The sequence below is a fragment of the Pezoporus flaviventris genome, unplaced genomic scaffold (assembly GCF_033815535.1).
Source record: "Pezoporus flaviventris isolate CSIRO_AGI_PZ_B2104156 unplaced genomic scaffold, CSIRO_AGI_Pfla_v1 ptg000044l, whole genome shotgun sequence".
In the NCBI taxonomy this organism is placed as follows: domain Eukaryota; kingdom Metazoa; phylum Chordata; class Aves; order Psittaciformes; family Psittacidae; genus Pezoporus; species Pezoporus flaviventris.
The window spans coordinates 235739-248218 of record NW_026892592.1 but is presented as its reverse complement, the minus strand read 5'-3'; positions in this window follow the sequence as shown (position 1 = coordinate 248218).

The following is a 12480-nucleotide window of genomic DNA, read 5'->3' as shown; positions in this document are numbered from 1 at the left end:
ACCCTTTTGACATCAGGGGCACAATCCTGGGACCCGGTCTGATTGGCCCTTGGATTTGGCTGCTTTGACTTTCAGGCACTGGCAGCTAAGGTGACCTAGTTTGCCACAAGCATATCTTTTATTTGTGGTTCCTAGGGGTTGCATGGCCTTCGCAAACATGCCGGCTAACACTGTCTGTTGCTGTTCTAAAGAGCCTACGTGTTCCTCAGCCTCTACCATCTCTATTAATGATGCAGATTTTAGCAGGGACAGCAAAACCTTTCTACAGTCCACATTCGCCTTCTCAATAGCCAATTTTAGTAACAAAGACTCTTTTGCTTCTGGATGATCAAACTGCTTATCCACGGCTTCTTGCAAGCGATCTATAAATTGCATATAGGGCTCGTCCTTCCCCTGTCTTATCGCAGTAAAATCGACCTGTTTCCTTCCCATTTCCAGAATAGTTGCAAATGTTCTTAATGCTAAATGGGCTGAGTCTCTTAAAATGTCTGGCACCATTAGAGCCTGAGTCTCAGGAGTAACAAATGCGCCTGTTCCCATTAGATGATCTACCCCTACTTCCAGGCGTGGCTCGCCTGGTTGCCAATTTAAGTTCTCTAGAGCCTGCACCTCACAAATATCTGCCCATCTGTCCTTCCACAACAACTTTTGGGTTGGTGTTAAAATCAATGCGGCTAATTGATGATAATCAAATGGAGTCACAAGCTGTACACCCAAGACATTTTCCAATAATGTCTGGGTAAATGATGATTGTAGCCCATTTTGCATCACAGCTTTTCGAACCTCCTTTACCAGTTCCCAATTGAAAGCCTGATGGGTCCCGTGCTGATTGAGCTGAACCACCACCAGAAATGCCAAGTGAGGGGTTAATTGAAACTTTTCCCCTTCCTTGATTCCGTCTTAATGCACTTTTCTCCACCCTTCTCTTATTTTACTCCCTTCATCTTCCTCTTTCTGCTCCCCACAGCTTGCAGCCATCATCGTTCTGCCTGAATCCTTTTTACGTGAAAACGTAGGTCGCATATGTGGCAGCAATGTTATCTTTTGTGAGACCACAGTCCCCTCCTCATCCAAGCTTTCTGACCCACTTTCCTCCCACTATGCTTCACTCTTGTCTGTCTGAACTGCTGTTTCCTGTTTTGCTGACTCTCCACTGTGAGCAGTTTCCTCATTCAGGTCTCCAGTCACTAATATTCCACTGACTTCCTCTGTCACAGTTTTTTCACAATGCTTCTGCTTTAGTGTCTCATATACCAAATGCCACATCGATTGTATACATACGGCATTTGAGTCACCCCTTGTAGCATGGTCAAAGATCAGATTACCAGGTTTTTTCCAAATTTCACAGTCAAATACAGGCGGTGTTTCCACAGGCAAGTCCTTATTTTTTAACCATGCTAGAAATAGTTCCAAATTGTTTCTTTCATATTTTACTCCTTGTCACTTTAACATTTGTTGCATCACCCTAACTATTGTCCTTTCTTTGCTCGAGATATTCAAACCCATCTTCTCTCTTTCCCTCCAGTCTCTCAGCTGCTCACCTGAATTTTTTTCTGAAGTATGTGAAGCTACCTGGGATTTCTGGTCTGCTGGGTCCAGCCGACAAGATGATCCTTCAGCTGAGACAGTCCTCTTGGGAGTACGCAGCCCTTTTCTGCAAGTTGAGCCCTTCGGTCTGCGATCACGTCGGGGTCACCATTTGAGGGGATTTAAGGCATGGACTCTGATTGCAAGTCGAAGACCATTTTACTTTAGATTACATGGTTTATATATGGTTTTGATCATATTAGGATCATATTTGATCATATTCCTGCTTATTAGGAACCTAAAGAAAAGGTCACAGACTTTTAAAAGAGTGAAATGGAGACATAAAAGAGGCATCAGCACATACAAGTATGGTTATACTTGAAAGCAGATCACCCTAAACAGACAGCTTGTTCACTCACTCCCAGTGAGTGGTGCCGGGCTGAGAGCAATCAAGGCCCCCCCACGGGGCTCTCCCCTTCCCTGCTCCTGGAGGGATGGGGAGGAGGATCGAAAGAGTGCAACTCTCACAGGTTGAGACAAGAACAGTCCAGCAACCAATGTACAGCACAAATCACCACCGCTACCACCAATGACAACAATGATAAAATAAAATAACAAGGGAAGAGAATACAATACCACCCGCCGAGAAACGAGTCCGACCCAGAAGACCATGTCCTTCTGGGTAACTCCCAGTTACCCTCCCCCCTTCCCTTCCCCCCCAGGCATGACGTGCTGTGGTATGGAACACCTCTTTGGCTAGCTTGGGTCAGGTGTCCCGTCTCTACTTCCTCACAGCTTCCCCTCCTCCCTGGCAGAGCATGAGCCTCACAAAGTCCTTGGTCAGGGTAAACATTACTTAGCAACAACTGAAAACATCGGTATTATCAGCACTGTTCCCAGGCTGGAAGTCAAAACACAGCACTGCACCAGCTACCAAGAAGGAGAAAAATTGACTGCTACTGCTAAACCCAGGACAGATGGGTCTGTTGTACACACATATGCCTTTGATTGCTTACAGAACACCCTGAAAACAAAGCAATACAGGGATCTTAAAGGCAGCTTTAAAGGAGAAAATAAGATTCTTTCATTTTCAGGAAGTACAAGCTGAACTTAGAAGAAACTTTAAAAATACAAAACCAAGTACTAACATCTCAATATAAGGAACTCTTAGAAGACCAGAGGGAGGAAATGAGAGGAGGGAGATCCCAAAAAATCATCAGCAACAAAAACCACCCTGCTGCAGTGACCCTGATAGATCTCAGAACAGAAAACTACCCTCCTTGACATCAGACATCTACACCACAGATCAATCACCAGCCTTCTTTAGCAGTACCAAACATCTGCCAGATATTTGAAGAAAGTGTATCTGTGAAGACCCTGATCAAATCATTAAACAGGGATGGTCGCACGCAAAGAGTTGTGATCAATGGTTTAATGTCCAGCTGGACCCCTCAGGGATCGGTGTTGGGATGGTCTTGTTCAACATCTTTTTTGGTGACATGGACAGTGGGATTGAGTGCGCCCTCAGCAAGTTTGCCAATGACAACAAGCTGTGTGGTTCGGTTCATAGGCTGGAGGGAAGGAATGCCATCCAGAGGGACCTTGACACGCTTGTAAGGTAGGCTGATGCCAACCTCAAGAACTTTAAACATGGCAAGTGCAAGGTCCTACACCTGGGTCAGAGCAATCCCAGGCACAGCTACAGGTTAGGCAGAGAAGAAATTCAGAGCAGCCCCGTGGAGAAGTACTCGGGGGTGTTGGTCAATGAGAAATGAACAGGAGCCGGCTTCAGTGAGCGCTCGCAGCCCAGAAGGCCAACCATATCCTGGGCTGTATCAGAAGGAGCTGTCGCGGTTTAAGCTCAGTCATAAATCAGCCATGCAGTCCTCGCTCACATCCCCCCCCCCCCTTCCTCCCCCCACTCCCAGAGGGATGGGGAGGAGAATCAAAAGAATGTAACTCCCATGGGTTGAGATAAGAACAGTTCAGTAACTAAGGTATAACACTAAACCACTACTGCTACCACCAATAATAATAATGATAAGGGAAATAACAAGGGAAGAGAATACAATACCACCTGCTGACCAATACCCAGCCTGACCCAAGCAGTGATCTAGTCCTTCTGGGTAACTGCCCCCAGTTTATACACTGGGCATGACGTGCTGTGGTATGGAATACCTCTTTGGCTAGTTTGGGTCACGTGTTCTGTCTCTGCTTCCTCCCAGCTTCCCCTCCTCCCTGGCAGAGCATGAGACTCAGAAAGTCCTTGGCCAGACTAAACATTTGAGCAGTAACTAAAAACATCGGTGTTATCAGCACTGTTCCCAGGCCGAAAGTCAAAAACACAGCACTGCACCAGCTACTAAGAAGGAGAAAAAATGACTGCTACTGCTGAACCCAGGACAGGAGCATGACCAGCAGGTTGAAGGAGGTGATCCTGCCCCTCTATTCTGCTTTCATGAGACCTCACTTGGAGTACTGTGTACAGTTCTGGTGTCCTCAACATAAAAAGAACATGGAAATCTTGGAACAAGTCCAGAGGAGGGCCACGAGGATGATCAGGGGACTGGAGCACCTCCCGTATGAAGCTAGGCTGAGAAAGTTGGGGCTGTTCAGCCTGGAGAAGAGAAGGCTGCATGGAGACCTCATAGCAGCCTTTCAGTATCTGAAGGAGGCCTATAGGGATGCTGGGTATGGACTTCATTAGGGACTGTAGCGACAGGACAAGGGCTAACAGGTTCAAACTTAAACAGGGGAAGTTTAGATTATATATAAGGAGGAAATTCTTTCCTGTTAGGGTGCTGAGGCACTGGAATGGGTTGCCCAGGGAGGCTGTGAAGGCTCCATCCCTGGCAGTGTTGAAGGCTCGGTTGGACAGAACCTTGTGTGACATGGTTTAGTGGGAAGTGTCCCTGCCCATGGCAGGGGGGTTGGTACTAGATTATCTTAAGGTCCTTTCCAACCCTAACTATTCTATGATTCTATCCTTGACCAGTGTTTTCAATTCACACACATGTTCCTCCAGAACTGAGGCATTTTTTCCATCCCACTTTCTCTTGTCTTCTCTGTGATCCCACAGGTAAAACCATAGGGTGCCCCATGGAGTGTACCTCCTATATCTTCCTTCTTGGGTAATAGGGAGCTTTCTGTTAATAGCTGAGACACGGGTCTGTACGCGTGGGAGCTGGATAGATCAGATAGATCATCTCTCAGTTGTTTGAACTCCTGGGACAGTTTTCACAGCTGAAATGGTGGAAGGGGTGAGATTGTCTTCAAACTCTTGGAGTTGATGACTCACTTCATCCACTCTCGGTGGTGTTGCCTCACTCCAGGTCATTGATGCCAGTGAGTGGGCATATCATGATAGTGCACTCTGTGTAAATTTCCGCCTCATGGGTCGTGTCCATTCAACTTCATCTGTTACTACAGGTGCTGGATGCCTCTCTCCATCTGGCCCACGATAGATCATCTCTAGAACAGCTAATTCCCTCTGGTACTGGATGCCTTTCTCTATCCTGGTCCACTTGGCTGAGCAACTCATAACATCATCCTTGTAGGGATACCTTTCCTTCACTGCTGCCAAGAGCCGCCTCCATAATCTGAAGGTTTGTTTCTCTTTTGCAATCTCTTTTTCAGTTCCCCTTTTCCTAGCAAGTGATCCCATCTACTTGGCTTCCCTACCTTCTAGTTTGTGACCGTCGGCCCTATTTTCCCAGCACTGGAGGAACCAAGTGATGATGTGCTCCCCTGGAAGACGACTGAAATCTGTTTTCATTTTCTGCAGCTCGGTTGAGGTCTGGGATCAAGAAGTTATCTCTTCCTCTGATTCCTCTTCCTCTGATTCCTGTACTAATTCCTCTCATTCAGGTATCACCCCCTCTAGTACGCACATTTGGCCTTCATCTTACTTCACTGCACGAGTTGCTCTTCATGGCTCTTGCTTGCTTTTCCCCTTGCTTATAGGGGCAAGTAATATTGGCATTTATTGGTCCTTTGGTTCAGCTGCAGTGTCTTTCACTGTGGTTGGAGTGGCTGCAGTGTCTGTTGTTGGGGTTTGAGTAGCTTCTGTCCTTGTCTCTGGAGTTGGGGGAGCTACTGTGCTTGGGGTTTGAGTAGCTGTGTTGACTGTTGCTTTGCCATCAGATCCAGAGACATCTTTTTTTTGCTCCTTACAGAGCAGGGCTCTGTAGGTGTAGGCCAAGCCACAGCACATTGCAGCGGGTTGTCCCTCTCTAGTATTGCCAGGACAATAGCACACCTTGTCTAAGCGCTCTGCTAATTTTTCTGGATTTCACACTTGTTCAGGGGTGAAGTTCCAAAGCACTGGAGGGGTCAACTGGCCTTGGAGCTCGCTCATACAATCCCACACACCCTGCCACTCATGACTGTCCAGCTTCAGGGAAGAACTGTTGGTGTCCCTCTTAGATAGTCATTTAATCTTAGACAAAACCCAGGCCCAACCCTGCTTAGCTTTTGAGATCAGACAAGATCTGGCATTCTCAGGGTGACATGGCCACGGTTTAAACACATGCAGTATTTGGGGCAACATGCTGATTCCCATCAAAAGCAGCAGGCAGGCTTCAAGGGTATGCAAAGAATATTCCAAACCTTTAGCATTCTCAAATGCTGCTGTAAATAGCCCGGTGAGGGAGAAGAGGGTGTGAGGGAATCTCTCCTTCATAGATTGACACTCCTAGGGAAAAAAAAAAAAAAAAAAGATGTGTAATTGTTAAAAATTCCCATTACATGCTTCCCATAGTATAGAGGTCATGTCCACCCTGAGAACACATACCAGCCCAGTTTCATGATTAATGATTCTATTGTATCACAATCCATTACCATGAAGTACAGCAAAATGAGAACCTTAGCCCAGGACCCAAAACTCCTAAACACTAAACCAGCAAATACTGGCTGCAAGTAAGGTGTGAGATAATGAAACTCTGAGACCAAGCGCAACAACTCTGAGAGCAGATAAATCAGCATTGTGATGAGTGACTATCAATCCAAAACAATGAATGCTTATCACAAATATGATTAGACACACTCTGGTCAGATCTGTCGTTATCTCAAGCCCCACCTTGGGAGCCACAAAGGACTGTAGTGGTTTAAGCCCACCTGGTAACTCAGAACCATGCAGCCGCTCACTCACTCCGCCACTTCTTCCCACCTGCTCCCAGAGGGATGGGGAGGAAAATCCAAAGAATGTAACTCCCACGGGTTGAGATAAGAACAGTAGAGTATCTAAGGTATAATAAAAATCTACTACTACCGCCACCAATAATAATAATAATAAGGGAAATAAAAAGGGGAGAAAATATAAAAATAAAAGGGAAAGAAAAAAGAATAAGTACAAGTGATGCACACTACAATTGCTCACCACCTGCCAGCCAATACCCAGCCTGAACTGAGCAGCGATATGGGCCTTCCAGGTGACTCCCCCAGTTTCTATATTGCGTATGTCGTGCTGTGGTATGGAATACCCCTTTGGCTAGTTTGGGTCAGGTGTCCTGTCTCTGCTTCCTCCGGGCTTCCTCCCAGCCCCTCCTCACTAGCAGAGCATGAAACTGAGAAGTCCTTGACCGGGGTAAGCATTACTTAGCAACAATTAAAACATTGTTGTGTTATCAGCATTGTTCTCAGATTAAAGCCAAAACGTAGCACTGCACCAGCTATTAAGAAGGGGAAAAATAACTGTTACAGCCAAACCCAGGGCATCATCTGGTACTCACAGTTTCTGACAGACCTCTAGAAGGCCTCATCATGTCTGTTTGTTGAGGAACTGATGGACTCATGGAGAGGACAGGGGAAAAGTACTAATGGCAAGGGTTTTTATGTGAATGATACAAAAGAGCAGAATCTCAACAGTCTACAGCACACACAAGCTTTTCACTCTTTTGCATTTTCTATTTTTATCTGGACATTGTTCTTTCTCCTTTTCCTCTGAATACTCTGCTGTGCCTAATCTCCCTACAACCTTCTCTCCTTTTCTGTCACTCACCTGATCCCTATAACCTTATCCACCAGCCTTGGCTCCACAGGTGCCTAGCCACTGCATCCTATTCCGTCCCTCAGTGCTCAGACTTTTCCCTGGCCCACTTGACCCCCTTTCCAGCCTGGCCCAGCAGAAGGTAGGAAAGACCATCATAAATCTATGCCAATTTCCACAGAGCTCCATTGCCCCATGCTCATTTCCTTCAGATTAAGAAGGGGAAAAGTCCATCTGGCTGAAAGGCAGTGCTACCTCCATGATGCACTGATGTCACCTGGCAGGGAACAAAGCCCAGCAAAGACAAGGCAATGTGACAAGCCCTATGGGCTTCCAGTGCTCGGGGTGACTGCATTTCCCCTTCCCATAGAGCAGAAGGGGGGGGGGGGGTGAATCTCAGCTTTTCATCACATTAGAGAGGAGAAACAATCATTGTCTCCACCCTAAGTTTCAGGACCCAGACAGAAAAGGTTTCCAGTGCTGTTCTTGTGGAGCATCCCACTGTAGTTACATGCAGAGTTTGTAGGCTGGGCACAGCAAAGGTACTTGGGGCCTGGAAGGCAGAGAGCAGAGCAGGGTGCTTATAACTGAATATAACTTACAACTTCAGTGGTTACCACCCTGTCATCAGACTATAAAACCGGCACTTTCCCCTCTCTGTTACTGAATCCATTATCTGAATCTACCAGCTTTGTTTGTGATGATAGGGAAAACAGTAAAAGTACATTATCACTGTAGTCTTAAATTATAGGTTTAAACTAACAATAGTGTGTGTGGCTTTAAACTAACATAGTAGAATAGGCCAAACTGTTCTAACTTACTAACATGTAGAAAGAAAGGAATGTCCGGCTGATGGGGAAGGAACATCTTGGGATCGATAACAACTAAGGAGGCAGTAAATAAGATCAAGGATGCCAGCCTTCAAGATAGCAGAGTGGCACCCAACGTAGAGTGAGACTGGAACAGAACAGAAGCAAGGACATACCAACTGCTAACTCAGCACTAGGACCTTGCGAGCATGTGCAAGCACTAAAGTCATTCAATAAACACATTGAGGAAGACTATCAGTGACCACCAGAGACCCCCACTCAGCAAGAAAGGTCATACATAATTAGGATGCAAATATTATAATTTGTTCCTGGAAATCTCATTAATATATATAAATAATTTCATGGAAAAGCTGTGAATATGCATGAGTATGATAGATACATAACTGCTGCAAGCAAGTAAAGGCTCACCTTTGTGTGTGTGCCCAGCACTGCAATAAAGAATACTGCTTTCTAAAACTCCAAATTGAGTCTTAGAGAGCTTCTCCGACTGACTTTTATGGTATAATCTTTTCCTCTCAGATAGCCTTTCTTTGATTTTTTTAAGCTGGAAAATAGCTTTTCTCATCCTGATTTCAGTGTTTTCTACCTTTTTCCTTTCTGTCTGGATGTTGATTTTGCAGGATAAACTGATTAGTGGACAGACTGGGCTCTTCAAGGAAAATCCAGAGCACTGCAGAAAATGCTGTGGATGATTCAGGAAGTGTTTTGCATCCTTCTGCTTTAGAGCTGAGCTTAGTGCCTTCTCTTTATGAAAAAGATTATGGTATTTCTATAATACACTGTCCTTGCAATGTGGTATTAGTCAATCCAAATGATCAGCCGTGGTCATGAGTGCCAGAGGTCAACAAAGACTTTATGGCATTTCTGCTAGAAGCAGTCATTGCTCTTTCTGCTTTGGCCACTGTCCAGCCTGAAAAATTTCACTGTGCCCAACACTTCTGCCAGCTTAGTTCACAGAAGCATTATCCTGTCCAGGACAGATCATGGGACATACAGTCAGGTGTCTGAGATGCTATTACTGGGTTTGCTGCAACCACAGGCAGCTCACTGAAACTCTATGTGCCTCAGTTTCTCACAATGTAAATAAGGAGTGTGTTCACTGAAGCCACAGGCTTCAGCATGTGAGTGTTGGGAAAAAGGAGGCGTTGTGGTTTAAACAAAGTCAGCCATAAATCACGCAGTTGCTCTCTCACTCCCCCCCTCCCCCCCCCCCCCCCTTTTTTCCCTCCCCCTGTTCCTGGAGGCATGGGAAGGAGAATCAAAAGAATGCAACTCCCACAGGTTGAGATAAGAACAGTTTAGTAACTAAGGTATAACACAAATCACTACTGCTACCACTAATAATAATAATGATAAAGGAAATAACAAGGGAAGAGAATACAACACCTCACCACCCACCAACTGATAACTTGCCCCCCCAGCCAGACCAAGCACCGCCCGATACCTCGTCCAACCCTGCAGTCCTCTAGCCCTTCCGGGTAACCCTCAGTTACATCCTGGGCATGACGTGCTGTGGTATGGAATACTTCTTTGGTCAGTTTGGGTCAGGTATCCTGTCTCTGCTTCCTCCCGGCTTCCCCTCCTCCCTGGCAGAGCATGAGGCTCAGAAAGTCCTTGGCCAGACCAAACATTTGAGCAGTAACTAAAAGCATTGGTGCTATCAGCACTGTTCCCAGGCCAAAAGTCAAAAACACAGCACTGCACCAGCTACCAAGAAGGAGAAAAAATGACTGCTACTGCTGAACCCAGGACAGGAGGCTTAAATAAGTTGTAGTTAGTGATGTGAGGAATTATTGCCAAACTGCTACTGCTCTTTTTTCCTTCCATAAGTTCACTTGTTTCGGAAGCTAAGCAGAGTCGAGCTCCGTTAGTATTTGGATGGGAGACCGCCTGGGAATCCTGGATGCTGTAGAACCAGACAAGTTCTGTGGTATCATCAGCAGGCAACAATCCACCACTGCACACCACCTCTCCGGCTCTGAAAGACTGTTACAAGAGATGTAGCCCGACATCATAGACTAATGAAGATATCATAAACTCCCATGTTACAGCATCTATTTTGTTGAGGGTATTTTGGTTTTCTTCTGGAATGATCAGCTCTAAAACCTCTGAAACAAGTTAGCCAGGATAGGCTATTTGGAAAACTAAAGCTCTCCTTAAAATCGCTTTGCATCTAATAATATATTTTATTACCTCCCAGCACAGGTCTACTAGCTTCAACAAAACTGCAGCTATTTATGTCCTCTGGAAACCTGGCTCACTGCATGCATAAGGCTGTCTGTCATAGACTATTCAACTAGTGTCTGGAGCAGTTTCCTTTCAAGTCAGACTTCACTTTACCTGTTCCCTGGCCGCTCACTACCATCCTACTAGAGTTTCTGCAAGTCTGAAGGGGGAGTTGTAGTGACTGTATGTCAGGTCTTGTTCTGCTCTTTGCTGCTGTTGATTATTCATCAGGTTGAACTGTGTTGCCATGGTCATCCTGAGTCCAGGATGCATGCAGTTGTCGTGGTTTAAGCCCAGCCGGCACCCCAGAAGCACGCAGCCACTCACTCACTCCCCCCCCCTTCCTCCCCCTGCTCCCGGAGGGATGGGGAAGAGAATAGAAAGAATGTAACTCCCATGGGTTGAGATAAGAACAGTCCAGTAACTAAGGTATAACACAAACCCACTACTGCTGCCACCAATAATAATAATGATAAGGGAAATAACAAGGGAAAAGAATGCAACCGCTCACCATCCGCCAACCGATACCCAGCCCGACCCGAGCAGTGATTTAGCCCTTCTGGGTAATTGCCCTCAGTTTATATACTGGGCATGATGGGCTGTGGTATGGAATACCTCTTTGGCTAGTTTGGGTCAGGTGTCCTGTCTCTGCTTCCTCCTGGCTTCCCCTCCTCCCTGGCAAAGTCTTCACAAAGTGAAGGAAACTCAGAAAGTCCTTGGTCAGACTAAACATTGCTTAGCAACAACTAAAAACATCTGTGTTATCAGCATTGTTCCCAGGCTGAAAGTCAAAAACACAGCACTGTACCAGCTACTAAGAAGGAGAAAAATGACTGCTACTGAAATGACTGCTACTGCTGAACCCAGGACAGTAGTACTCTTAATATTTAAATATGTGTGGAATTGCTTAAATCCTAGGAGTATTAAAAATCAGTGGAAGACTTTGTTGCATGCTGTATTATTCCACAATTTCCCTGCTATGCCTTCTGCACTCACACTATTGTGAGTTTGCCAAGAGGTTATGGATCTGTTTGAGCGAAAGGTAGTACATAAACATAAGTTGTTATTGCTTACACCAACCGATTCACTGTATTTCCTTGTGAAACCAATGGCTCCCATTTAAAATGTGATCCTGAAGCCAAGCAATATTTGCTGGAATAAAAATAACAGCAGTACCTGATGTCAGGTTTATGGTACATGGCAATGATGTCTTGGGCAGGGGGAGTACAATGAGATTTTAGCCAAACATTCTAAGAAAATGGTGATTTTGTGGTGACATTGAACAGGTATGTTAGTTTTGATTTACCATCCAGAAAAGCATCTGTCTATTAATCTCAAAAGTGTTATATTCCAGAAGTCTTGTGAAATATGTGGCCAGATAGATAGAAGAGAGTCAGCATTCCTACTGAGGGACGGGCTCATCTGTTGTTAGATCTCAGAGAAAACCCACACATGGAAAATGTTCTGCAAGTGGTTTCTTTAGCTTCACTTTTCTCAAGTTACATTTTCATAACTCCCAAAAAGAGAGATATTTTGTCCTTCTCATCACTTCTTGCTAGAGTTCTACTAACTCAAAAGGTGACTTCTGCAGAGAAATGTGAAGTTTGGGAATTTGTTCATAGGGTAATCTTATCTTAGGACGAATTTAAGATCAAAACTTCTCAGAAAAATTATTTTAAGGCATTGAAAACAATTCACTACAATCTATTTCTGTCTGAAAATCTCCATATTAGCTAGGTAATGGTTGTACACTGTGTTAAAAAATCAAGGTCCACATTGATCTTTACCTGAGCTAGATCAATAATAACAATTCATGTGAAAATAACTGAGGGAAGGTATTTTTTTCAGGTTTAAATGCAAGTTACTGTCAGTACAGTGTCCTTCCTTCCTTTTATTTTGTGGGGATTTTCT